Here is a 26,270-nt window from a genome sequence, read left to right on the forward strand (position 1 = left end):
TTGTTCATCTTCCATGGAGCATGATGAATGCTGACTTTGGACTCCTGCCTTTGGTTCTGCTGCAATTCAGTAGCTTAATCTTTTTCCAATCTCAGCAGTTGCCTAATAATCTGTTCCAGGCTCAGAAATTTCATTAACTCCTCAATGATGTCCACAGGGTTGGACCATGGATTTCATCTGTTAAGCTTCTTTTATTTCAGCTACTATACAAATTACCCTCTGCCTGAAACAAAAAAGAAAAAGAAAAAAAAATTAGATGTCCAGAGGAGAAATTGAATTCCAGAAGCAATGGCTTGATATTGGAGTAACCCCCCAATTCTTTCACTGGTAGCTTAAGAAGGATTGGTGTCATATCTGGGATGTTGTGATTATCTTATCATCTTTGGAAAACTACATTGTACTTGGTAGAAATGGAACAGTGCCTGGTACTGGAAATGTGATAAATGTGCATTGGTTTCTTCCAAGACTGAGAAATGGGGAGATGAGAAGACGGGGAGCCTCTAAATATCTCCTGCTTAAAACCACTGGGCTGCTGTACACAGCCTAGCGAATGATGGTGGGATTCAGGTGTGAGCAGAAAATAGACTTTTGGACAGTGTCATTTCTTATCATCTCCCCTCTGGAAAGCTTCTTCCAGCTTGTACAGTGAGTCGCAACTGTTTTCATGGCACATTGAACCTTTCCTGTTATAGCCCTTATAAAAACCCATTACACCATTTCACTGAACATCTGGTTTTGTCTTTCTTCCTTCTTTTTTTTTGCTTTCAAGTTTTTTTAATAGCAAAAGTCAAGCAAAAGCCAGTGCTGGAGGACCAAAAACTTGATAAGTTTAATCATTATCACAGTTAATGAAGAATTTACTAATTGGTAGTCAAGGAAACTAGAAAAACAACAAATGGCAGAGCTGACTTTTGTAAATAGAATAATGCACAGAAATGAGAATGACAGGATCTGAGTGGTGACTGGCGGTGATATCAGTGGTACTAGGGCCTGTCCTCTGGCACCACAATGGCACATTTTACAGGATGAATTCCTTCCTCAAAGTAGAAGTTTAGACCCTCAGAAGCTTCAGCAGGAACAGGAAGAAAACTTGTGTCCCTGTGGGTGTCTTTTGTGGCTACTTGTCTCCTTGCTTGTTTGGAGAATCAAGATTCTTCCTCATCTCTGTCCAGGACCTGGTCACAGTCCTAACACATAAGAAGGGAGAGGGTCAATGGCACTGAATAAAGACCACCCAGAGACCTTTCTCACCCGGGCTGATGCTTCCCCAAGGACGTCCAGGAAAGGCTGAGCAGGCATGAGCTAATTTCAGCATTGCTGACATGTTTTCAAAGCATTTCTCATAACTGATTTTTGGATCACTGTTTTCTCTTGAAATGAAAGGGCAGCCTATGCGCAATTTTCAAGTAGGTGGTTTGCAATATATTTCTTTGGGATTTTCCCTTCAGGAAGAAGTTTTAGATGTAAAGTCTTACACAAAAAAAATGCTGACCCTTTGATTATATTGTATTCAAATCATCTTTCAACTTTTGAAATATAACTCTTATTGATAAATTGCCCTAAATATGTTTTGCAATTTGCATAGAATTATGCAATTAGGATATATTATAACCCAATAGGATTATGAATTTGTAGGACTATATCCTGTGTAGTTTGTTTTCTTTTCGGTTTTAAGAAATTATCTCACTAAATGGTCAAGGCTAGCCTCAAACGTGTGATCCTCCTGCCTCAGCCTCCCAAGTAGATGGGATTACATGTATGCACCACCACTCCCAGCTTCTGAATAGTTTTAATTCGTTTTTTTTTAAAAAAAAGAAAATGAGTATGTTTCCCATCTCCTTTTTATTCCATATTCCTCTATGAACTATGTAGGTTGGCACTCTTACTTTGTAAATAGAAATTTTGAGGACCATAAATATCAATATACCCAAAATCATGAGTTATCTGTGTTAAAACCAGAATTCAAGGTGCATGATAACATTCTTTGCTTAGGAATGACTATTATCTGTCACCTAATTAAAAGGTGCCTCTGGGGAGTATCTTTCTTTGTTTCTTTCTTTACCATTGCTTATCCTTTTTTCCTGGAAGATCAGTCCTTACCACCATTCCCATCCCCACTTGTCTCTGAGGCCATTAATGATATCAGTCAAGATCCCATAATATTGTATATTGCCCATACTTTTTAAAATAGAGCTGCCATCAATTCATCTCTTACCTTTGTACTGTGTTCTCTCAACGATGTAGCAGGTAGCACAATGGCAAAACTCTCAATTTTCATACTCAGGCAGAATCTCCATCTCTTGCAGGTGCTGAGCTAAAGGTAAACGTGTTATTGAGCCATTAGGCTTTGATTTCCTTATGGGCTTGATGCTGTATTTAAATGGCCTAAGACAAGGTAGGAATATAATAATGGGTGCATTTTTAATGATAGGAATGATTAATATTAGGAGAGATGTGATTACCAGTCTAGTAGTCAAGTTTTTACCTGAGCCTGAACTCTCTCAATTGAATCTTTATTTTCTTTTAACTACCAGAAAGTAACTAGGTAACTGGCATCCTTGTTTTCTATTACAGGAGTTTCTCAAAATGTGGTCGGATCACCTAGCTCTGAATCTTCTCAGAAGTTTGTTTAAAATCACGTCTCTGGAACTCATGCTGTCCTACTGAATTTCTGTGGTGTAACTCAGGCATTTTCATTGTTACAAGTTCCCAACAAGAAGGTTTGAGAATCCTATCCTGCTCCAGGACTGCCTGTCAGGATCTCTCAGGACATCTTATCCCTCCCATTTATTTAGTGGGACTGTTTCAGTTACTGCCTGGATCTCTGAAAATCCCCTGCCTTTGATTTCCTTTTGCATTCCCCCTAAAAACAGACTGACTCAAAATTAGAATCTCCAAAGCAGACATGTCTCCTGGTTCTATGGTTGATCATTGTCATTCACTTCGAATAGCACATGCTGGCCCTGCCTCTCAGTGTTTCAAGCAGGGTATGTCAATATCTTTCCCTTCCTATCTGTGAGTATATTCTTAATTTTCCCTCTTTATTGTGTGATGTTTTTGAGGGTCATCTATGCTCCATTAGAATCCATAAATTCTGGGTGGGATGTGACTCATCTTTGGTCTTTGAGATAACCTGAGTAGTTTAAGTTGATCAATATGTGCATTTCCCTGTCCACAGAAAATGGCATAAGAATGGCTATGGGTCTAATCTGCTCAATAGATACTGAAGATACTGACTTCAAGTAGTTTAAGCTTTGTTTTTGGAAATGATGAGAAGATATACTAATTTTCTAGGTCCATGGTTCACACTCTTTTCTGCACATTAAAAAAATCATCTGATCATCTTAGACTACTTTACTCAAAAGAGAGTTGGTTTAACTGCTTTTTTGCCTTCTCTGTGTTTATGCTACTTGTTTGAAACTCAGGAGAGGCCATTTTTCCCCATCTTTGCTAAAATATTATCCTCTTTGGTTAGAGGATATGTTGGTAACAAAGGTGAAATTATACAGAAAGCCGTCCATGGAGAAATATTACTACATCCAGATAACGTTCACCAAACTCCTTCCCACTCAACCTCACTGGTAACAGACATCATGAGCCTTGGAGCTTTCCTTTCTTTGATTTTTTTAATGTACAATTGAGCAGATAATATGTGTGTTTTCTTTTTCTTTTCTTTTTTTTTGCCTTTTCTCTTACACAAAATACAATTTCTAGATATATATATATATATTTGCATTTTGCTTTTTTCAGTTTACAAGATAGCTTGGAAATCTCTTCAGTGCACAAAGTCTCTCTTATTCTTTTTCAGTCACACACTACAGCACCCCATTTGCAGATGCATCACAGTTTATTCAGCCATTTTACCATATGGCTTTTCAGACAGTTTCTTCCCATATTTTAAAATTACAAACACATACTTCAAAAATGAATGACCTTGTACATAAATATTATTTTTTATTTCTATGAAATAAAGAAGCAGGATTAATTTCTACAGGAGATTATTGGGTCAAAAGGTAAATGAATTTTGATTACACATTTCCAAAGTCCCATCTAATGACTGATTCTCTCCTAATTGCATTAATCCAAATTTCCATCAACAATGTATGAGAGAACCAGCTTGTCCATGGTATGACCAATGGAATATACTCTCATGCTGTATGTTAGTAACAATTAAGAAAGAATTTTAAGTTGTATGCCTCTAATTATAAGTGAGAGTGAATACATACTTTTGGCATTTTTTCCCTCTGTGTCAGTGGTTCTAAACTGTGAATGCACATCAGGTTTGAATGGTGTGTGTTACTATGTTCTGTGTCCTCATACACAGACCCATTTGTCTTCTAACCTAGTGGCTTTTTATTTTTAAAGATCCTTAGGCAACACCTTTCAAACCTAAAATGAAACAGTCTGACATCCATAAAGATGTGTACGTGAATTAATAAAATATTAATAATACATATTAAAAACTGAGTTTCTCATGGGGGAAAAGAGCTATCCTGGGTATTTTAATACACAGCCAATAGTGTAAACCACCTCTTAGAGTGGTGCAGACAAAGAATATAATCTGGAATTGCAGTAGTTACTATTGTTCTCATAGTAGGAACCACCTGAAGAAGAAATCAGAAAGTCAAGGAAAATATTGCTTATCTACTTGATTTAATCTACATGTAAATACAAGTCCATCTTTGGATTCCTCTTTATATAGGTCAGGGGATTCTTCCTCACAAGTAAATGTATATATTGAGCTTTGTGCATGATCAATAGTTGCATTTTATTGCTTCTGCAAGTTTTCCTGCACACCCTCCTCTTTCCCTGCTCTGCTTGTGTGCATGGTGTGCATCTCTTCTTGCTTTGCAGGAACTTGTGCATGTGTCTCTTATTGCACAAACTTTGTTTTCTTGCCACTGTCATTTCCTCTGTACTGTGAGTTTCCTGCAGGCTAAAATTTTTTTATCCATATTGTATAATAAGGGGAGGAGGGACTCAAACTACTTTAATTTGAATCTGAGAATAATTTAATTTAATAATAAATCATAATTACTTTTTAGGAGAAATACTACTTCAAAGAGGGAAAATATTAACACTTCAATGAGCATGTCTAAATGTGTGATGCTTAAGGTGACCTGAAGGATGATAGGGGACATTTATGGGCATGATTTGGCAGAAGTTTGAAGGTCCCATAGATCATGTCTGCAGGTGCAGTCTGGGTAACTTTAGCTGATGATAATTTTCTATAGTAGCCTAGGAGAGATATTTCAGAAAAGTAGTGCCCAATATTTAGATATCAGTCATGTTGTGTTTTGATATATCTGTTGCCATCCAAGCCCTGGCACTGAAACCCTTAAAAAAATGCCTACTATACACAGTAACTCAGGTACCATTGCTTTGGAGAAATAAAGTAAGTGGAGTCATATGCAGAATATAGAAGTCAGGATAGCACAAGAGTAGGAGATGTGACCACTAAAAGAAGCAGTGAAGTGTCAGGTAAATTTGAAGAACTCAGGTGATATGAAGATTGACTAAGGACAAAGATGATCTGCCTTTCCTCAAATCCATGGGTGACATTGAAAACTGAGGACACCCAGAGCAGATCTAGCATCTTATTTTGAAGATCAATTTTATTGAGTTATAATTTGCATGCAATAAAATGAGCAAATTTTAGGTGTGCAGTTTGATGAGTCTTAATAAATCGATACATACATAACCAGAATAATCAAAGAAAGATATTTTTCATTTCAAAGAGTCCCTTATGATATTCCTTGTCAATCACTTCACTCCACCCACGCATGACTCCAAGCACCACTGGTTGGCTTTGTGTCACTATAGATTAGAGGTCTTTTTCATTTGAATTTCTAAGCACTTGTCAGTTTTCTAAGGAGATTGTGCCATTTAATATTCTCATCAGCATGCATAAAAATTCCAATTACTCCACCAATTTATCAATACTTGTGACTGTCATTCTTCTTAATTTATGTCATTCTAGTGGTTATATGTCTTGTACCTTTAAATCTAGTACCTTATTCAAATGAAAGAAAATAGCTCAGGTAATAAAAGATTTGATTAAGTCTCTATAGATGTTCCCAATTGTCATTCCCCTCCTTATATGCACATGTCATTCTTTACATCAAGAGATATAGTTTATTTCTCTTCCTTTTACATCTGAGATGACATCTTACAGCCTTTGACCCATAAAATGTTACAGAAGGCCAGGAGTAGGATGATCGACAACTTCCACATCCTTACACTAGTAATCTATGCATTACTCCATTGGAAACCCAAAGTACATGGGGAAGATAGTCCAGAGAACTGAAACATGCTGGTTGATAGCCCTAAATGTGCTTTTGGAGATCGAACAGCCAGTACTGTGTTTGAGCCATTCCAGACACTCCCACCTGGACAAGTTGCCAGATGACCAGACTCTGCCAACTGAACCATCCAGCAGAATTCACTCCATCCACAACCTCGAGAGATAATGGTTGTTTTAAGCACTGAGTTTTGGGGTGCTTGTTAATATGTAATAAATAACCAGAAAGTTTGTATACAAAATTCCTTGCTTAGCACTGAAAAAATATTTGTTGAATTAATACATTCATCCATTCAATCTATATTCTTGTATACTTTGCACGGTGCTTAATATTGTGGCATACTGCTGCGTGTCTTGAGAAAAATAAAATGAAATCACTTCCTTGATTTGCATAATATGATAGCATTTACTTGTAATGTTTAGGATTCATCCAACTATAATTCACTAACTTTTATTTGGTCCATATCAGGAGTCTCTATCCTAATCAGGTCCCCAAGGGAGCTAGAAATAATTTGACTAAGTCCCATATATCTTCTATACCCTCTCCTTTAACACAAGTTTGTGGTGCCTGGAAGCCCAACAATACCTGCTGCTCAAGTTACAGTAAAAACATGACCTACTTCAGTCATGTCAGCAGAGATTTTGTCTTGCAACAGTTCATTCTTTGAGTAAATGAGGTGCAATCTTGAATAGCTGGAGGATAGTAAATTGATCGCTGATGGAGCTCATTCACACAGCCCCCCTCACCCACCACTCAGTTGCAGTTTACAGGCAGCTGTGACAGATTAAGTCCAAAAAGAGCACAGCAATTGCAGCTGCCTTGAAGCCCAGAGCACAGGATGCCCTTTTTACCCCTTTTGAGAATGAAAGAGACAGAATGAACCACTGTAGTGCACTCTGCCCCGTCTTCCTGTCCTTTTTGTCCCTACAACAAGAAACACTGGAGGACCAGTGATGGTTTCAGTTGGATAAGACCTAATGGAGTCCAAAGTCATCATTTAGCAGATGAGTAAAAGAAGGTCCTTAGAGGTTAAGTGATGCTCTGCTAATCACACAGTTAATAAGAACAGCTAGTATCCGACGCCAGGACACTGAAATCTTAATCATATTTCTTTTCCACTTCAACATACTCTGTCTCTCTGTTTCTCTGGTTCTTGGGACTTGTCTCCAATAGCTTCCCCTACTTCAGAAAGGTCTGTAATTTCCTTTAGAGGATGGATCATAGGGATTGGGACGGGTACCTGATCCAACTCTAAAAGTTCTCACCATTATCAAGAGCAAACCTTCCATAGCTAATCTCATGTTTTATTCATTCTCTAGATGACTGAAATGCAAATACCCAACTTGAACCCCAGTCCTATCTGATCAGAATCTATATTTTAACCCTTGGAAGTTTGTGCCCATGTTAACATTAGAGAAATCTGGAACAGAGGAGAAAAGAGTAGAGGAAGGAAGAGTTGATTTTGTCTTGTATGATCAGAGAATATTCCACAACAGAGGGATTCACCTGGGAAAATCAGGCATATGACTTAAGTGTCTTTAATCTTAAAATAGGTCTGCCTATACACTAGGTTTGAGGAAATTATATAAGAACCTATTGGGGGCGCTGGGAATAAAATCGTGGGCATAAGAAGAAAAGGCATGAGAAGAAAATAACCCACACCATCATTGCCGCTGACAAGATGGAGGGGAGGGGATAGGTTTGAGCTTAATGTTCACCAGGAGTTTGATTAGAGTGATAATTCCATTAGCAAAGATGGGAACACTGAGGGGAAAGGGGTTCATTGTAGTAGAAGACTATCCTGGTGGTGGTTATGGTACCACTTCTCTTAACCTTGAGCCTCACCCCACCTCTATAATCTCTTAACTCTAGAGATTTCAAGACTGTGTATGGTGAAAGCAGATGTAGAGTCTTTCTCTCAATTTCAACTTCTCACTGCCCTCCCCTGGGTCCTTTGAATATTTCCTCCAAAATAGATACACAGCAGCCCTTTAACTCCACTCTAAAAAGACTCCCTAAATGCAGCTCCATTTTTCATTCCGCGTAGCATTTTGCTTTATGCACATAGTCATGTAATGTAAAGGGTAATTCAGGGCTGATAAATTAGCAGCCAGGAAGGAGGCCGACAAGGAGCTTCAGTAAGCCATTTAGTATTTGGTGAGTTCTGTAGAGCTTTGGTCTCTCCGCACACCCAGAGGTAGTAAATATCCCTCTCCGGACGGCACTTGCAGAGAGTGTCTCTGCATTCTGATACTCTAAAGTGCATTCCTGTGAACAAAAATCTGTTCATGTTCTAGGCTAGAACTTGAGAGCCACATGCCACCTGAGAGGACCCTTCTGGTCAGTGGGGAAACTAGAGCCAAGTGCAGCCATTGCTTCTCCGTATCCTTCCTCAGCTAGTTGTCTTGGGTGAGCTCTCCAGGCCAGGTGAGTGCTTGATCCACTTTATATTTTTTAACTTCCTTCCCACTGTCCTCCTTCCCCAATGCTGTCTCTGCCTCTCTCCCGTCATGATTTCACTGTTGGTGAAATTTTCCTGATGTCAGATAAGTAGAACTACAAAATCAGATTAAGACAGTGTTCAATAAGAAGCATGCACAAAAATTTTCTTGCTCTGTGATTGAGATGTGATGGTCTAACAGTGATCCTGCATAACACCTCCTCAGGTTATAAGAACCCAGATCTCTACCAACAATGTGTTCCATATGAATCTAAAATATGACATATCTTAGTGAGAAAAAAGGAAAGCTAAATAAAAAGCATCTGACGCAAATATTAGCCCCAGTGAAGGCCGAGCTGAGGAATTGAAGGTGATATGCATCAGAGATATTTGTTTTTTTTTTTTTTTTTTTTTTTTTTGAAAGTTCCTTCTGACCTGAAGAGTTCACTGCTCTGGGAAAGTCGTTTCACTAAATTTAGCAGCTCCAAGCTGTTAACTTGAAGAGAAACGGAAGATAAGGTAAGCTTTTTTTTTTAACTTGAAAATTACATGTGTGAGCTCTGAATTCAGTATCATCATTCCGTCGTAATTGGCTCTTCCATGGGGCTTGCTGTGGTCCAGTGCGGCGAAGAAGGAAAGGGCTGCATCTGCGGCTGCGCGGTATTGTTGACAAAGAAAACACACTAGACTTGTGGGCTAGACCCTAATGGACTCTTTTATTGACAGCATCGTCTTGTGGATAATACGCAATCACTCTGCTACCATCTTTCCCTTGTTCCAGGATGGCATGTTCTGATCTTTAGGGAAAAAACGTAGTGACCCACAGAGGATACTACACTAGACAGCAACCAGCCTGGCTGTAATTCTATTTCCAGTAACAAATTGCGGGGCCACTTTCACCCACCAAATAGAATAGTTCCAATTTGTAGCATCCGTGTAGAGACCCACAGTTTCGAATCACTTCCATATCCACTTTTTTTGTTTTCCACAGGGAAGTAAGTTAAGCCATTGCGTAAGATTGAACTGCAATAAATGAAGAAATATCTTGGAACTCAAAAGTTTTGACTCTTAAGGGCATGCCCCATACAAATATAAAATGAGCATGCAATACATTTTAGTTAGCATATTTGTTAATAAAGAAACTAGACAGAAGTTACAGTTGTTCAAAAGGAAGACTCAAAAGTTTCCCAGATTTGTAGTCAAACAAGGAATCCTGAAGTGAATCGACAAATGAATTTGTAAATATCTCTTCAGTTTAGAAAAGGTAAAGAAAGACCTTGCATCCAATGGAATAATTTTCATTTCTATTTTCAGGATTTTCCTCCAATGCCCATAGGTTTACATGTGAGCGAAACCCATGAACAGAGATTAACAAACAAAAAACCAAACACGTTGATTAACATGCATATGTAGGAGAAATCCAGGGAATGAGTAGTTCTCAGAAAGGTAACTTTGAGTTCCAGCTTTCATAGTATTGTCAAGAAAGAAGAGCAGATTTTTTAGAGAAGTGACAAAACAAGAAAATGGACTTTGATTCTGTAAGGGCTACAATCAGGGGAAAGACAAACAGTGGGTAAAGTAGTTAGTGAAGTTCTGGTTCCATATATAGGCTGATAAAGTTCTGAAGTTATTTTAGTGGGTAACTTACTTCTGCCTGGAAGAAGGTGGGTGAGCAGCAGGCTACCTTTCATCCTTGTATATATCTTGCTTTTAGGAAAGGCAGAGAGCTTGTCTCTAATTCTTAATTATAGGCAGGTCAACCATCTTTCATATTTTGGAATGGAATTTTCTGGCCTCCAAAACTATGAATAAAAACTTTTGCATTAATTTCAATTCTCTACAACTTGCAGGGTTATAAAGTATCTCAAAGACAATGAGAGCCCAGTGACTCATGAGGCTGACACAGGATCACAAGTTTGAGGCCAGCCTCAGCAACTTACTCAGGTCCTTGTCTTAGAATCAAAATGGTTGGGGAATGTAGCTTTGTGATAAAGAGTCTCTAGGTTCAATCTTTAGTACAAAAAAGCAAAAACAAAAACAATTTTAAAAAGATAGGAAAAAGAAGACAATAAGAGGCAGAAATAAGCCTGATGAGTGAGCCTGTTACAAAATCTTCAATAATATTTTCCTACATTTGAAATATAATTGTTTCATTGTATAATACTCTGCCCTAACATTTCTGAAGAACACACATAATCTTCTCCGTATCGCTGATCCTATAACTAATCATCTATGATGTTTGTTAGATTTATATGTAGTTTCTGTACAGGAATAGATGCTAAAATACTCAAGTAGCAAGAATGTTGGCAATAATAAAAATAATAGTAAGAATTACCAGCATTCAGCATTTATCTACCATCTGTCAACTGCTTATAAGATCTTTTAATGAGTGTTTTTGTTTATCTTATTTATTCATAAAAGCAAACTTCTGACAGATTATATTATTTTTTCCCATTTTACAAATAAGAAAACAGGTGTAAATATAGAGATTAACCTGCCCCAAACCATTCATCCAAAATAAAGTGGATTAAGATCCTAGGTTTAAGTTTTTTGTAGTGCTCATGAATTAGATCATGGATAAGATAGTTAACTGCCCTGTACATGAATTTGCCACTCCAAAAATATAATAATATTATAAAAATATTCCCTAAAAGCAAGATACACACAATGACAAAAGGTATAAAAATAAAATTATAAAAATATAATATTATTAAAGTCACATGAGATTTAAGAAGTTCAGGAAAGAATGCTACATCAACCTCAGGATATGTCACTGTGACTTGTCTGTGAAGTCTCTGTGTGATGTTGCCGCAGTCTGGCTGGGCACAAATCACGAGCCACTGAAGCAGGAACAAACTTTATTTTTAAACTGCAGGAAAACACTTCACACAGCTCCCGGGGAATCCTCCCTAACGCGCCAGGAGGCTTGTCCAGGAACCGCCAGCCGGAAATATCTCTCCCGGAAATCCCTCCTCCTGCACTTCCCCAACCAATGGGAACTCTCGGGGAATCCCCGGAAATCCCCAGGAGAACTCCAAAATAGTGCGAGAACTCAAAAGTTGCGGCAGAGGCGGATAGTAATGCCTCGCCTGTCAATCAATACTGTTGGCAAAATGCCAGGGGCCATACAGACTCGGCCGTGGCTCTCAGCATCTCCACCTTTTTGTTTAATTAAACAACAAGCAATGTGGCTTAGGGACCGTGCCTGTTAGGCAGTCCAATTCAACATATGGTCCTTACCCGTCATCGGATGAACTGACCTCTAGGCGTCAGCCTCCTGTCTTAGGTTGGTACCACTGCAATTGGATCATACCCGTCACTGACTACCGGTCCAGCATACAGCCATACTTGTGGATAGGCCTTTGCACCAGTGGGGGGGTGAGGTTCTTTGCCTCACCTCTGTTGGCCCCCAAATTTTAGACCATCACTAGTAGAAGGGAGGAGGATGCAAAATGCCATGACACTAAGCCAATTGAGGGCTCCTTTGAAAAATTGTACCACCGGTGACACCATCAGCAAAAATACTCCAGCACTACCACAATTCGCTGTACCAACAGATAGTTCACAATGCATACAAGTGATACATAGTCCAGGCAAGGTCTGCAAGCAATTCAAAGCAGAGGAATCTGTCAATATGTCCATTTCCTCCCAAAGTAAATCAACTCCTTAATTGAGCATTACTTGTTGAGTTATTATTCATTGATGCATCAGTTTTTACAGTTTGTTGTGATAACTATCGAAGAAGCTGTAGTTTGGTTTTATCTTTGTCTTCACCGGCACTGGGATGAAGATAGGAATTCTGGCAATGATGCTAAGAAAAAAATTATGTAACATTCCAACAGGCACTAAGAAAACAATTTTTTGAACAATTTACATTATCCTGAACAGAATTATTAAATATAATGAGAAGGAAAGGTGAAAGTAAACAAACAGATCTGTTAACCTCCTTATTTGTTCACATATTAAAACAATTTTCAACAGCTGTTTACCCAATCTAAATTAAACCATTAAAATCACGTGAATAAAAAAATTCGGATCCATTTATTCATGAGCGCTCCTCATATATGATATATGGACATACGCACATACAGACATACAACACAAACCAGAAGTGTGCACACATAACATACAACACATAAGACAATAGTAAAGGCCTTGTAGCTTTACCTAGGTGAAATCTCCATTGCAATGCTTAAAAACTCCACAGTCAAAAAATAAAACTGATCAGAAAAACATTAACCTAGGTCTGTATGAGCTCAAAAATAAAATAGAACTTTATGATGTGGGAAAAGGCAAATAATAAAATAAATATTGAAAAAAGCATCCTGGTTAATCACTGTCGCAGATGTAAGAATAGCCAAACTGGAGTTCTGGATATCAGCTGTTATGGATTTGAGTCAAATCATCTTCCTTTTGGCCTGTAGAAATTGTTTTAGTTAATCTCTCTGGAATCCAAATCGGCTGCTGTTCTCCCTGTGGAAAAACACAAACAGAACCCCGACTCCAGACAATCACTGGGTCAGGACCTTTCCATTGTCCTGTTAGAATATCCTTCCAAAGTACCTTAGGCTTATGTACATTTTTTGGACACATATGCCTTTCCGCAGCACTAAGCCCTGAGGAATCCAAATTTAAAAAGTTTAGAGTAAAAAGGGTTATTTTAAGTTTATCTTTGGGTGACATATACCCCTTTCCAATTCCCTCTTTTTGCTTTAGTGAGTACATTTTAATAGTTTGATGAGCTCTTTCAACTATGCCTTGTCCCTGTGGATTGTATGGAATTCCTGTTATATGAGTAATGCCAAATGATGAGCAAAATTGTTTAAAAGAGGTAGAAATATAACCAGGACCATTATCTGTTTTTAACTGTTTTGGAACGCCCACAGTGGCAAAATTTTGTAAGCAATGAGCTATAACATCTTTAGTTTTTTCTCCGGAATGAAGGGAGCCCATCAAAAATCCGGAAGAAGTATCAACTGTAACATGCAAATATTTTAATTTTCCAAATTGTGGCAAGTGTGTGACGTCCATCTGCCAAATATGGTTAGGTATCAGTCCTCTAGGATTGACTCCAAGATTAACTTGTGGTAAAAAGGTCACACAATTTTGACATTGTTTTATTATTTGTCTAGCTTGTTCCTTAGTTATTTTAAAACGCTTTTGTAAAGTATTAGCATTGACATGGAACCTTTTATGAAAATGTGTAGCTTCTTCTAGTGTAGAGAAAATATGTATGTCATGTGTAGTTTTATCTGCTAAATCGTTGCCCAAACTAAGGGCTCCAGGCAATCCTGTATGTGCTCTGATATGTCCTATAAAGAATGGATCTTTTCTGTCCCAGATTAGACTTTGTATAGTAGAAAACAAAGAGAAAACAGTAGAGGAAGGGGAAATCCTGCCAGCATCTTCAAGGGATACTATAGCATTAACTACATACTGACTATCAGAGAATAAATTAAATACAGAATCTTTAAACATCACAAAAGCTTGTAAAACTGCATTAAGCTCTACCTTTTGAGCTGATTGTTTGGGTACTAAAAATGTAAAAGTTTGATCAGGGGTAACTACTGCTGCTGTACCATTATTTGACCCATCAGTGAATACATTTGGAGCATTCATGATAGGTGTTTTTCTTGTCATTTTTGGAAAAACTACAGGATGCGAAGACCAAAAAGACAACAAAGGATTAGATGGTAAGTGATTATCAAATGAAACATTAGATTTACACATGATTATTGCCCAAGTATTTAACTCATTAGCTAACTCATCAATTTGATCCATAGTATATGGAGTAATAATTTTATTGGGAGAAATTCCAAACACTCCCTTTGCTGCTTTTATTCCTTTGAGTATTAATTGTCCTACAGCCTCAGGATACCTAGTAAGAATAGTATTAGGAGAATAAGATAAATGTATCCACAATAATGGACCTTCTTGCCAAAATACTCCTGTTGGAATATTTTTTGTTGGTATTACAATAAATAATAAAGGCAAAGTTATATCAATTCTATCCAAATGCATATTTTCCATATATGTTTCAATAATTTTTAATGCCTTTCTTGCTTCAGGCGTTAACATGCGGGGTGAATTTGGATCTGATGGACCTTTTAGGATATCAAATAAAGGTCCCAACTCTCCTGTTGGTATGCCTAGATAAGGCCTTATCCAATTTATGTCTCCTAATAACTTTTGAAAGTCATTAAGTGATTTGAGTTGATCTACTCGTATTTGAATTTTTGGTGGACGGACCATGGTTGAGGATAATAGAACTCCTAAATAATTAATTGGAAAATTTAATTGTACTTTATCTATTGCTATCTCTAGATTGTAATTTTTTAATAAATTTGTAAGTGTGGCATAACATTCTAGCAATGTGTTTTTATCTTTGTGTGCTAACAATACATCATCCATATAGTGAAATATTTGTAGTTTAGGATTTTGATTTCTAAGTGGCTGGATTGCTTTGTTAACATAAATTTGACACATAGTTGGGCTGTTAGCCATCCCTTGAGGGAGTACTTTCCATTCATATCTCTGATCAGGACCTTCATGATTCAGTGCAGGGATAGTAAATGCAAAATGTGGACTATCCTCAGGATGAATTGGAATTGAAAAAAAACAATCTTTAATATCTATAGCTAAAACGTACCAGGTTTTTGGCAAAGCAGACAATTGAGGAATCCCCGATTGAGCAGGTCCCATAATAACCATCTCATTATTAATGGCTCTTAAATCTTGCAATAATCTCCATTTACCAGATTTCTTTTTAATGACAAAAATGGGAGTATTGTAAGGAGATATGGAAGGTTGTATATGTCCCTCCGCTAATTGTTGTTTGACCAGGTCATGGGCTGCTTGTATCTTTTCTTTAGTCAGGGGCCACTGAGGAACCCATACTGGTCTATCTGATTTCCAAGTAATTTTTATTGCCTCAGTGACCCCTTCTGAAAACCCAGTCTATGTCTATTTATTCCCTGATCTATTTGAATTGGTGCTGCTATGCCTTGTTCTCCTAATCTTTTTTCTTTCCTGAAACCTTGTCTAGCCCTAATAGTGGGCGCATTTGGATTGATGTTATTTGTTAATGTCAAACCTAATTGATCTAGGACATCTCGTCCCCATAAATTTATAGGAAGATGATCCAATACATATGGCTGTATAGTTCCTTCACATCCTTCAGGATCCTTCCAATCTAATACCATTGCACTTCTATGGGGATTAGTCGCCACTCCTAGGCCTCGAAGCGTTTGAGTGGCTTGTTGTAACGGCCAATGTTTTGGCCATTCTTGACGAGATATGATGCTAAGGTCTGCACCTGTATCCAGTAGTCCATTAAATTCATGTCCTTGAATATTTAGTTTTAGCATGGGACAAGAATCTAAATTTAAAGACAGCATAGCCCAATCTACACCTGTGGAGCCTAATCCCCTGGAACCTCTTTCTATAGTACTACTGGAAAATTTATCATGTAGGCTGGGTATTATTAATAACTGTGCTATTCTATCTCCTGGTGAAATTACTGATATACCCTTTGGAGAACTAGCTATAATTTTTATTTCACCTTCATAATCGGGATCAATTACCCCGGGACTTATCATAAGTCCTTTTAGCGTAGAAGAACTGCGTCCTAACAATAAGCCTACTGTTCCTTGGGGAAGAGGTCCTTTTACTCCTGTGGGAATGATTTGAACTCCCATCTCTGGAGTTAGTACTGCTCTGGCGGAGGCGCAGATGTCCAACCCTGCGCTTCCTCTGGTTCGTCTGATGAGAGATCTGATGGATAATGTGTCCTGGGCACTACCCTGATGGTGTTGCTGGGTTCCTCCATGGTGTTTCTGGGTTCCTCCAGTGCCCCGTACATTTGTGGTCGTGGGCCCTGGAGCATTGGGCCCCCCTGTCCGTTTTTTGGCAATGGAGCTCGATGCCTTTCTCCACGATATCGTGGGTAAACACTTGGTCCTTGTCTGTTTTTTGATAACGGAATACCCTCTATGGTGGTTTGAGAACGGCATTCATTAGCCCAATGTTTCCCTCTACGGCATCGTGGGCAAATACCCGGTATTCTATTCGTTTGATATCTAGCTTTGTTAAACCCTCCTCCTATGGGGCAACTCCTTTTAAAATGTCCTGTTTGATCACAATTATAGCATGTTTTTGGCCTAGCATCTAAAGCCTGTTGTACTGCTGCTAAGACTTGCCCTTGTTCATTAATGTCTCTACATAATTTAATATATGTGTTTAAATCTTCATGTCTCCATGGTCTAATGACCTCTCTGCAACAACGATTTGCTTGGTCATAAGCCAGTTGTTTTATAAATGGCATTGCCTGTTCTGTATCCCCAAAAATTCTGGAAGCTGCTTGAATAAGCCTATCTACAAATTCAGCGTAAGGTTCATTAGTTCCTTGTATTTCCTTAGATAATTGACCTTGTAAACCTCCATGCCCCTGTAAAGTTTTCCATGCCCTAACCGCATCTACAGCAATTTGTGCATATACGCCAGGATCATATGCAATTTGTTGCCGTTGACCCTCATAAGGTCCTTTTCCTAACAACATATCTAGATTTCTTTTAGGGTAACCGGCTGCTGCATTTCGTCTAGCTGTCTCCCTGCAAAATTCCTCATTGGCAACCTTCCATAACAAATATTGTCCTCCATTTAGCACAGATTTACACATACTAGCCCAATCTGCTGGCGTCATGTCCAAGTTGGTAATGGATTCGACCATGCTTACAGTGAACGGTGCTTGAGGACCATAGGTTGTTACAGCCTCCTTTAACTGCTTCACTGTTTTGAAATCTAAAGCACGGTGAATTCGCTGCCCTCCTGCCTGCTAAAGTACAGGGCATGCTAATCTTTGAGGTCCTGTCTCAGGATCCCATCTATCAACTACGGGGTTTGAGGGCCACTCAGCTATCTCCATAGGGGGAGCTGTTGGTTGAATTATGCCCTCTGGTGATAGAACGGTGTTAGTAGCAGCCTCCTGTTGTAGCTTTTTCCCTAATAGCTGTTTCTCCTCTAAGCTTTCTTCCTTTAAATTTTCTCCCTCTGTCTGACTAGCTTGAGAGACCTTCTCTTTTGCTTGATCTAAAATGTCTTTCTCCATGGTCTGAACCTCTAACAATTTACTTAACCCTCTTTCAGTTTGTTTTTTACTAATTTCTAATCTGTTATAAAGATAACGCAACCCAGTAAGATAACACAAAACAAAACCGAAACAGAATGAAACAAAAACGGTCAATTTTCCTATTTTCTTGACATGTGCATTTGTGGTCTATTTCTATCTCTTCCTCAGGGGCGAACAACTTCAAACCTTTAGCCAACCATTTTTCCCAATCTGCCTGAGAAAATTCTAGGGATAGGCAGCTTGAAACAAACACAAAACAAATCAAAACAAGAACACATTGTTTTTTAAAATGGTCACCCATTCTCTTGCCTTCCCTTAGGGGCAAGCAATTTCACTTACCCCGAAGCTTCAGACGTTCCCCGAATGGGCCGCCAAATGCCGCAGTCTGACTGGGCACAAATCACGAGCCACTGAAGCAGGAACAAACTTTATTTTTAAACTGCAGGAAAACACTTCACACAGCTCCCGGGGAATCCTCCCTAACGCGCCAGGAGGCTTGTCCAGGAACCCCCAGCCGGAAATATCTCTCCCGGAAATCCCTCCTCCTGCACTTCCCCAACCAATGGGAACTCTCGGGGAATCCCCGGAAATCCCCAGGAGAACTCCAAAATAGTGCGAGAACTCAAAAGTTGCGGCAGAGGCGGATAGTAATGCCTCGCCTGTCAATCAATACTGTTGGCAAAATGCCAGGGGCCATACAGACTCGGCCGTGGCTCTCAGCATGATGTGTATATTTTCATCAATACCCCTCATCAGAGTTCCAAGGAGATATTGTTGTGGAACAATGGTGGACTTCTTGCTGAGTGACTGCTAAAGTAGACTGGCAAAGCATTTAGCACTGTGTTTGACATGTGGCGATCAGTAAATAGAACCTGATATTGATTACCATTATCATCATTATTTCCAGACACCATGCTTTCAAATTCAACATGTCCTTCTAATATGACTTTACATGTTAAAGTTATGGTTGTGTCAGAGTAAAAGTTTAAGTAATAGACATTTTAGAATGAATGTCTATTAACTGTGTAACCCCGACCCTGTGGGAGACTGTATTTTTTCGGTTGAGAACTTTGGCCTAACTCCCCCATGTCCCTTTGATTTTGTATTTCCTTCAAAGGCAGGCCAGTTATCAGCCCTCTGACATAAGAATGCAGAAAAAGAAGGGCACAGTTTAATTGGAACCACACTAAAGGTAATTCTTGCCTTCTTGTCGGGAATGAACAACCTGAGACAACTATTTCCTTGGTTTGAAAAAGATTACTTTTAAATTGCTTAAATCAAATCTCTGACTTCTTAAAGTCTACCATTCCTAAGGTATTGCTGGTTCAATCCAATTCAGCCCCTCATTCTGTTTTGTTTCATGTTTGTTATTGAACAATAGAAAATACAGAAATGAAAGATGAGGCTCCTCTCCTCTAGGGATTCCCGGTTTCAGGTCCAGTACTCATATGGAAATGGCTTCTGGTGTTTCCCTCACATGGGTCTTGAATCCTCAGGTGGCAATCATCTGCTGCATGTGAGCAGTGACCATCTCCTCTACCACACACTAGGGCTCTCTAGCTCACCACAGTCAGCCTAAAACACTGTTTGTCATAACTTCCTGGCTTCTGCATGACCTGGGGACTACAGACCCCTAAATTAGTGACCCATAACAAAAGTGTCCAGAGAAAGAAATGATTAATCTCATAGTGAAGGGAGCTGGGAAATGCTAAACTGAAACCCAAGTGCCAACTGTGTTTTGTCAACTCATTCTTGCCATAACTGTGATAAGAAGGTGGATCTCATGGGCCCCTTCACCTTTGAGGAAAATGAGGACCAAGAAGTAGCCTAATTGTCAGAACTTCGGTATAATCTTGATACAGTAGAAGGAAAACAGTAAAACAGGAAATAAGCAGAAGGAAAAAACAAATCAGTGGTATTTGTTTACATTCATCAAGAAAGAATAAATAACGTCTTGTACATTCTGATACATCATCAGCTGAACAAAGCACAGTGGTTCAGCAATCTCCAGGTCAGAGACCTTATAAGAAGTGACCACTCACTCTAGTGGGTTCAGTCTTGAGACTTAAGCATTATAGGAAGAGGTTTCCACAATGACCATTGAAAAGAGAAGAGAGAACTTGAAGTTCCTATAAGGGTGTATTAGTAAAATGTTCATTGCTATGACCAAAATACCTGACAAAAACAACCTAAAGAAGGAAAAATTTATTTTGGACTTGTTCCAGTCCCTGGTCAGCTGGCTCCATAACCTTGGGCTTGAGATGAGGCAGAATGTCATGTTGAAAGGATGTGGTGGAGGAAAGATGCTCAGCTCATGGCAGCCAGGAAGTGGGGGGTGGGGGTGAAAGAAGACAGGGAGGGGCACAAGAAATATCCTTCGGGGGCATGCTCCATAGTGACCCACTTCCTCCTGTGAGGTCCTATCTCCTTTACTTTCTATCACCTCCCATTAGTCCATCCAAATTGGTAATCTATAAAGTGGATTAGTTCATTTCTGAGGTTATAGCCTCCGTGTTGATATCATTTCCTAAACACCCCCCCCCCCCCGCCCGTGAACATTGCTGCAAAGGGGACCCAACCTTATCACATAAGTTTTTAGGAATACTTCATATTCCAAACAATAATAATGGGTTTTCCATATCTCAGTCTAAGTGTGTCACTTCTGTTCACAGCTCTCTCTCCAAAGTTAATGGGATAGTTGTGCCCAAGAGCAAACAATTTTGAAGTCTTTCATATTCCTGAAAAAGAAAGGATATTGCATATTTAAATGAGCACCATTATTATCTTGAACAAACTTATGAGCTCTTTGTCTTGCTTTTCTAGTGATATAAGGGACTAATACTTTCCCATAAGATTTTGGTAGAGTTTGAAATGATGTGTACAGTAGACATCTTTAAGCAATGAATACATTTATCTGAATATGACAAATTTGATTTCCTGTATATGATAAAGATGGAATGTGAGGACAGTGCTTTGTCTGGATAGGACCAGACAGCAAAGTTGTAGTCTCGATTTCCATACTGATGATTATGGGATTGTGGACACGTTGCTTTTCTAGAAGGTTAGAGGGTTGAATTATATTATCTCAAGGCCTTCTTCTGCCCTCTAACAGGCTCTGGCTACCCATGAGTTTCCTTCAGAAAAACTGTCAACTCTGTCAACCAACAGTTGGCTTAGATGTTATTTCATTGGAAGAAATCTAATTTCAACAATGAAAAGAGTTATGTTTTCTCATTTGAGGGTCTACCATGCATCTCTGTTATGGTCTGGATGTGAGGTATCCCCCAAAAGTTCACAGGTGAGACAATGCAAGAAGGTTCAGAGGAGAAATGATTGGGCAATGAGGGTCTTCAACCAATTAGTGACTTAATGCCATGATAGGGATTAACTGAGTGGTAACTGAAGTGGTAGCATGTGTCTGGAGGTGGTGAGAATTAGGGTGTGGCTTTGGTGTATATATTTATATCTAGAGAGTGAGGTCTCTCTCTCTGCTTCCTGGTCACCATGATGTAAGCTGCTTCCCTCCGCCTCCCTCTCCCACCATGATGTTCAATGTTAAAGTAAAACGTATTTCAGTAAATGAATGACCAGGAAAATAGCAAATATTGCCTTGAATCCGGGCTGTGATAATGCTCTGAAAAGATTCCTTTTTCTAAAGGATACGGTAATGTTCAGTGAACAAGAGATCTATTCTGGAACTCTGGAGGCCTGGTCTTAGTTTTGACTCTAATAATGGCATCTCATATAGTATCAAATTATTATACCTTCCTTTCATCTCTGTTTCCTATCTGTGAAAATAAGTAATACTAAGAACCAACTAGTTTGTATCCATAACACCATTATAAACATTCGTGATGAAAATAAACATGGTGGTCATTTTAGAAGACCGAGGCCACATCTGGTATCAGCAAGAACACACAGTATGATTGATCAGCTCTGTGCAGAGAACGTGGCAAAGGTGATATACACAAAAGTTATATTTTCAGTTTGGGGACTAGATATACACTTTAAGGAAACTTCTGAGAAAAATCCCTCTTAGCTTCCACTAGACCCAAAATATCAGAAAGCAAATAGTGGCAGGGTAGTTTCCAAATCATGACGGAAAAAGAAATCCAGAAATAAAGAAGGTGGTCCTGAGATATCAGTAGAAAGCTTTGTCAGAAGATCTGGGAGATCCAGAGGCAGTGTTAAGGGTGCAGACTGCACTGTGTGTTAGCCAAAAGGGGGCAGCAGAAGCCAGGCTCAGCAGAACGGGTCAGATTAACTGAGCAGGGCTCCTGTGCCGGTGCTCTCTGTTGCTGAAGCCAGCTACCAGGTAAGCACATGAGGGGGAAAACCTGATGCTTAAATGACAAGGCAGGAGTAATTTTAACCAGGGTGCACTTGTACCATGTAGAGAGAAAACTGTGGCTTTTCATTTGCTTTTAAATTGTCCCCCTCACCATCTTGAACTTTCTGACCTGGACCAACAAATTCACCCTGAGCAAGAACAGTAAATTGCACATCTTGTGCTGACCTGGGAGGGCTAGAGCAGAGCACCTGGCTATTTTCATGCAACCCCCTGCCAGTGTTTATTTCTACCTCTTGGAGGAAGTCTTGTTAGGAAGGACAATTAACTCATCAGCTACTATTAGCAGGGCCTAATGACTGCCAGGTTTTTCTGGGAAATGGCAAACCTCTCACTGCCCTTCCCAGAAAGCCTTTCCTCCTGCCAGGAGGCTGTTTAATCAGAACCACAAACAATCGTGAATAAAGGGAAGGTAGTCATATCAAGCAGTGTCTCTCCTGTAGGGAACCCAGCAATTGCAAAGGAAAAACACAGAGCAGAGCCTGCTTGCATCTCCCTGGGGTGTGGAGACTGACTCCCTCCCACAGTGTGCGAACAAGCTGCTCTCCCCCTCTTCTGGAGGCCCTCTCTCTGATGTGAATCTTGATCCTGTTGCCCATTCTCTGAGCGGTTACACAGCCAGCCTGCATTGCATAATTAAGCTTACACACACTTCTTTAGAATAGAGCCTGTGCGTGTTCTAGAAATGTGTATTGAACATCTTCCCCTCCCCTCTGTCTACTCTCTTCAAGGCCACTCCAGTAGCTCTCTGATTTCTCTTTTTTTTTTTTTTCATTTCTTACCTCTGCCAGTCCATTCACTGTAAAAGCAACGAGTGATGTTTTAAAAAAACACATTCTATCAAATTACGTTACCAGCTCCTAATTTCTAAAAATTATCATTGTTTAAATTATAAATCTATATACTAATATACTACAATGAATTCTGCATATATATGCATTGATATCATTAAAATGCACTAGTTAAAATAATAATAATAATAAAGGGAGACCTGTAGAGTAGAGCAAGTGGATAAGAAAGGAGGAGGAGAGGAAAGGGAAGGTACTGTGCAGTAAGATTGATCAAATTAGGTTACGTGCATGTACAGATAGGGCATAATGAGTCCTATAAGGAAAGAAGGGCACAGAGGGAATAATGGATACAGGAGAAGTGTTTCAACAGTAACACAAGTTTATTTGGGATAAATCTGTGGAGGGGACTCCTACAACTATGTATAACTCTAATGCACCATTAAAAAATTAAAACTAAATTAAAAAAATGTCAGTGATTTCTCACTATATTTCAAATAAATTCTAGACTTTTCTCCACAACATACCATGGCTTTACTGGCAACCTGCCCTATCTTCAACTCTATCTCATGAAATCATTTCCCATTCTCATTTCCTCCAACTTTCTTTTAAACCCTAGGAAATATAAAATATTTCATTCTCAGTGCTTTCTCTCACCCTCTTTGCTTTATTTGAAGTGTCCTTTCTTCTTCCTCACTTGTCTAAATTCTCCCTGTTCTTCAAATCTCAGCTTCAAGGTTTGTTCAGCAATGTCTTTGCCAATCTTCATGAGGACTTTCCTCACCTATGTTTTTCATGATATTTTCTGTTTGGATCATCAGATCTTTCTCATTGTTATTTTCCCTGTTATTTTAAAACACATATTTACTTATATATCTATTTTAAACTCCACCATAGCTGTAAAGTTGACTTTCTTTTTCACCACTTTATCCACAATACTACCTTGTACACAAGAGTCGCTCAAACATTGATGGATTGATCAAATGGAAGAATGATTTGACTGTGGACTTGGTGTAGAAAGATGATGTCTGCTTGTGTATCACTTAATATCCAATATCCAGCATAAGGCTTATGGGTGCGAATGTTGCCTAAAATCTTGATTTAGTGTGCAACTCCATTTATTCAAGAAGAGTGATGGGAGGGAGATACACATAAATCATTTCTAGCAGGGAATACTTAGTATAAAGAAATATTAGCCAACAAATAGGTGGTAACTACTAAGAGAGGCAAAGAGAACTCTAATAAATAAATAAATAGTGGAAAGAGAAATTTTTTACCATTAAACTGCAGTATTAAAAAGCAGGAGGAGGAACCAAATGGAAATAATTTGACAACTACAACACTTAGTACTTAAGAAGACAGATTTTAAGGGTTCAGAATGTGGATGAATCAGATATAAGAGGGTAGATTTTAATTTCTTTAGTCTTGGAGGATCAAGACTAAAGAAAGACTTGAATTAGAACCAGACTTGTCTATTATGTTAATAAATAGGATTAGTTCAACATATCATATATAGATTGATACAACATGGACTCTATGTAACTAAGGATGCAATTCAAAACAAATTAAGTAGAACATTTTTCCATATAAAAGGCTTTCAAGATAGGTCTTTGCTTATTCATTTTAATGGTTCGACACATTTATCAAGGACCAAGTTTCTTAATGTCTTACTTCTTGACCATCTTAGTGTGCAAGTTTATTCTCCTAAAAAATTTGACCTGGTGAATGTGTGTTGTTCTAGAAATCACACTGACTGACCACATCCAGAGCCTGGAAAGAGGTGTTTTTCAGATATTTCTTTTTAAAAACAATGCTTTTTTAAAATACTCTGCAACATATTTTTCCTTATGGTTTTCTTGATCTGAATCAAATAAAATTTCAATGTAAGCAGCAACTATCAAGGAGAATGTGACAACCAGGTTAGCTTAGACCCACCATGATTCAATCTCTAAGAAGATAGTGAAGATAGACGTTTCTGATAATGAAAATAGAGGTCATTTTGGGAACAAATAAAGAAAACATGGTATATATACACATTGGAATATTATGAAGCCTTAAATGGAAGGGAACCCTGTCATGTGCTACAACATGGATGGACTTCAAGGACATTATGCTAAATTAAATAAGTCAGTAACAAAAGGCAAATACATGGCCATATTCATATGAATTACCTGAAGTAGTCATAAAATAGAATCAGAAAGTCAAAAGATGTTTGGCAGGGACTGAGAAGAAGGGGTGGGTAGGGCAATGGTAATTGTGTAAAGAATTTAGTTCTATAAGATGTAAACAATTTGAGAGAATTTTAGCTTCTTCATATGATTTTTTGTTAAATGGCAGAGTGGATTGGATTAAAGACCCCTTAAAATATGTCTACACCCAGAATGTGTGACTATAGCCTTATTTGGAAAAAGGATCTTTTCAGATATAATGTAGTTAAGGAACTTAAACAAGATCATGCTGCTTGGATACGATGACAAAAGGCAGAGTGAGACTTGAGACATGGAGACACTGGTTGGGGAGACCTGCAGAGATGGAGGTACACATGAGAGTGACGTGAATACACGCCAATGGAGACCAAGGCTTGCCAGCAGCCACCAAATCCTGGACAGAGCAATGGGACGGACTCTTCCTCAGAAACTCCAGAGGGCCCCAAACCTGCTGACACCTTGCTTTCAGACTTCTGGCTTCAGGACAATGACAAGATAAATTTGTTCTTGTTTTAACCCTTGAACGTATGGCGATTTTCATGGGCCATAGAAACTAATGCAAGTGGTTTCCTAATGCAGTGAGTCTGGGAAAGGCTGTTCTCTGAGAATCACCATCCATCCACATCTGCAGATTGATTACTAACTGGTAAACCACACAATAAGTGTTTAGTGATTTGATGGTGACCAACATTTTTTTTTTTTAGATTCTGAAAATGACTATGAACTTTTATATGTGTGTTGAACATAGCTTTATATACAATTATGAGATTATGCCCAACCATGAATATAGATTAAGAACATATCTAAAGCCCCTCTCATTCCCAATGATGCATGATCTGAGACTGGAGAAATTGATGGAGTTTACATAGAGAGAAGGGTAAAGGATTAGGAATGTGGTATTTGGGACTAGGGAAGTAGAAATATTGAGTTAGTTGGAGACCAAACAGTTGGAAGACTTAAAATCATGTGCTTAAGACTGTAGACTTTGCACTTTAATGAAACATATCAAACTTTTATTTGGGAAAATCATATTACATATGTAGTATGTGTTTGAATGA

The 26,270-nt window shown here is 38.7% G+C and overlaps 1 long non-coding RNA gene across 1 annotated transcript in view; it reads right to left on the minus strand.

Moving 5' to 3' along the window:
* Positions 1-906: 906 nt before the first annotated feature.
* Positions 907-26,270, minus strand: part of LOC131424434 (uncharacterized) — a 51,548-nt gene continuing 26,184 nt past the window's right edge. The window contains exons 2-3 of the long non-coding RNA XR_009227427.1: positions 2,216-2,314; positions 907-1,187 (exon numbers count right to left, since the gene is read on the minus strand). This is a non-coding gene — a long non-coding RNA (uncharacterized LOC131424434). The remainder of the gene's footprint in view (positions 1,188-2,215; positions 2,315-26,270) is intronic.

Source organism: Marmota monax, unplaced genomic scaffold (genome assembly GCF_021218885.2).
Source record: "Marmota monax isolate L192 unplaced genomic scaffold, Marmota_monax_Labrador192_F-V1.1 WCK01_AAM20220418_F8-fsc00020, whole genome shotgun sequence".
NCBI classification, from domain to species: domain Eukaryota; kingdom Metazoa; phylum Chordata; class Mammalia; order Rodentia; family Sciuridae; genus Marmota; species Marmota monax.